This window comes from Otolemur garnettii, unplaced genomic scaffold (genome assembly GCF_000181295.1).
Source record: "Otolemur garnettii isolate 467f Iridium unplaced genomic scaffold, OtoGar3 scaffold00118, whole genome shotgun sequence".
In the NCBI taxonomy this organism is placed as follows: Eukaryota; Metazoa; Chordata; class Mammalia; order Primates; family Galagidae; genus Otolemur; species Otolemur garnettii.
Genome location: NW_003852513.1, coordinates 142,509 through 145,755, shown reverse-complemented (window position 1 = coordinate 145,755; position 3,247 = coordinate 142,509). Strand labels below are relative to the sequence as shown.

At 37.8% G+C, this 3,247-nt stretch overlaps 1 pseudogene; it reads left to right on the top strand.

Annotated features, from left to right (window-relative positions):
- Nucleotides 1-97: 97 nt before the first annotated feature.
- On the top strand, nucleotides 98-719 carry LOC100956212 (annotated as a pseudogene).
- The last annotated feature ends 2,528 nt before the right edge of the window (nucleotides 720-3,247 follow it).

Sequence of the window (3,247 nt, the reverse complement as noted above, 5' to 3'; positions counted from 1 at the left end):
TGCAGTACATTGAGCTCCATAGAGACAGCGCCGGGGCAATTGAGAGCCAGACGGGCACTGGGCGTCTCTGTGCCTCACTGAGGAAAAATAACTAAACATGGGCAAAGGAGATCCTAAGAAGCCAAGAGGCAGGATGTCATCATATGCGTTCTTTGTGCAAACTTGTCGGGAGGAGCACAAGAAACACCAGATGCTTCAGTCAACTTCTCAGAGTTTTCTAAGAAGTGCTCAGAGAGGTGGAGGACCATGTCTGCTAAAGAGAAGGGAAAATGTGAAGATATGGCAAAGGCGGACAAGGCCTGTTATGAAAGAAAAGTGAAAACCTGTATTCCTCCTAAAGGGGAAACAAAAAAGAAGTCAAGGATCCCAATGCACCCAAGAGGCCTCCTTCAGCCTTTTTCTTGCTCTGTTCTGAGTATCACCCAAAAATCAAAGGAGAACATCCCGGCCTGTCCATTGGTGATGTTGCAGAGAAGCGGGGAGAGATGCGGAATAACACCGCTGCGGATGACAAGCAGCCTGAGGAAAAGAAGGCTGCAAAGCTGAAGGAAAAATATGAAAAGGATATTGCTGCATACCCAGCTAAAGGGAAGCCTGATGCAGCGAAAAAGGGAGGCATCAAGGCTGAAAAAAGGGAGAAAAAGAAGGAAGAGGAGGAAGAGGAGGAAGATGAAGGGGGTGAAGAGGAGGAGGAAGATGAAGAAGATGAAGATGAATAAGTTGGTTCTAGCGCAGTATTTTTTCCTTGCCTATAAAGCATTTAACCCCCTGTACACAACTCACTCCTTTTAAAGAAAAAAAATTGAAATGTAAGGCTGTGTAAGATTTGTTTTTAAACTGTACAGTGTCTTTTTTTGTATAGTTAACACACTACCGAATGTGTCTTTAGGTAGCCCTGTCCTGGTGGTATTTTCAGTAGCCACTAACCTTGCCTGGTAGGGTATGGGGGTTGGAAATTGGCATGGAAATTTAAAGCAGGTTCTTGTTGGTGCACAGCACAAATTAGTTATATATGGGGATGGTAGTTCTTTCATCTTCAGTTGTCTCTGATGCAGCTTATGCAAAATAATTGTTGTTCTGTTAGCTGAATACCACTGTGTAATTGCAAAAAAAAAAAAGTTGCAGCTGTTTTGTTGACATTCTGAATGCTTCTAAGTAAATACAGTTTTTTTATTAGTTCTGTTGTCCTTTTCATAGGTCTGAAATTTTTCTTCTTGAGGGGAAGCTAGTCTTTTGCTTTTTGTCCATTATGGATCACATGAATTATTACATTGTTTTTCTTTTCATATAATTAGCTGATAAAAAGCTTTTTGTCTACATACCCTGCATATCATGATGGAGGTAATAAAAGTTAAATTGAGATAGTTTTCATCTGTAACTGAAACTCCAAAGTGGATGACAAATTTACAAAGTGAAGAGTAAGCAATCTACTCACAGCATGGGATTATTAGAATCAAACATTTTGAAAGTCTGTCCTTGAAGGACTAATAGAAAAGTGTGTTCTAATCTTTACATGAGGACTCTATTCTTTAACTCCCATTACCATGTAATGGCAGTTATATTTTGCAGTTCTCATATTAAAGAAGACCTGAGAATGTATCCCCAAAAGCGTGAGCATAAAATACAAGACTGCCATATTGTATTTTTTGTTGATGTTAGTCCCGGCAAAGACTAAGAAAGTGCTGGCTGTAAATGTCTTCTCCCATTTACCTAAATATGAACTGCTCAGGAAACTTCAGATTCTCCGTTAAGAGTATCTTTAATTAATTGAGCCACCCCTTAAAATAATGCCACATTTAAAATCGGTTATATTTTTATGTATTGTGGTTTGCCCCTTTCTAAATAAAATTGATAGGAAAGAAGATGTTTAAACTTCGCATCTTAATACAAGTTATTCAATTCATTTGAATTCAGTTTTTCCTTACAAAACCCACACTCATTCATTAGAGTCATGTTTATCTGCTTAGCAGTTTAGGGAATAGTTTGGCAATTTTGTGGTTTTTGAGATTATCATTCTCTTAAAGTGCCAGTATTTTAAAACAGTGTTCTTGTAATTTTACACGCTTTTGTGATGGAGTGCTGTTTTGTTATATAATTTTGACTTGGATTCTTTCCATTTGCATTTGTTTATGTAATTTCAGGAGGAATACTAGACATCTGAGTCATGGACTAATTTAGTAAACTAATAATTGCAGATGTTTTAAATAAATAAATAAGTAAAGATCTCGAAAAAATAATACTTTGTTTTATATAGAATCAGAAAAAAACCTCAAATAGCCAAGACATTACTAAGAAATAAAAACAAAGCAGGAGGAATTATGCTACCAGACTTCAGACTATACTACAAATTGATAGTGATCAAAACAGCATGGTACTGGCACAAAAACAGGGAGGTAGACATATGGAACAGAATAGAGAACCAAGAGATGAACCCAGCTATTTACCATTATTTGATCTTTGACAAGCCAATTAAAAACATTCAATGGGGAAAAGATTCCCTATTTAAAAAATGGTGCTGGGTGAACTGGCTGGCAACCTGTAGAAGACTGAAACTGGACCCACACCTCTCACCACTAACTAAGATAGACTCTCATTGGATTAAAGATTTAAACTCAAGACATGAAACTATAAAAATACTAGAAGAAAATGCAAGGAAAACTCTTGAAGAGATCAGTCTGGGCAAATATTTTATGAGGAGGACCCCCCGGGGAATTGAAGCAGCATCAAAAATACACTATTGGGACCTGATCAAACTAAAAAGCTTCTGCACAGCCAAGAGCACAGTAAATAAAGCAAGCAGACAGCCCTCAGAATGGGAGAAGATATTTGCAGGTTATGTCTCTGACAAAGGTTTAATAACCAGAATCCACAGAGAACTCAAACATATTAGCAAGAAAAGAACAAGTGATTCCATCTCAGGGTGGGCAAGGAACTTGAAGAGAAACTTCTCTGAAGAAGACAGGTGCACAACCTACAGACATATGAAAAAATGCTCATCATCCTTAATCATCAGAGAAACGCAAAATTTGTTCTTCTTAGCAAAGTATCACAGGAATGGAAGAAAAAGTATCCAATGTACATACACCTAATATGAAACTAATTTAAACCTTTTTATATGAAAGCTATAACCTAATAACAACCTAAGGATATGGGGAGGGGGGACGGAGAGGGGAGGGAGAGGGATTTGAGGGTTCACTTCTGTGGTTCATCTTGCAAGGGTACAAGTGAATCTTTCTATGAGTAGAAT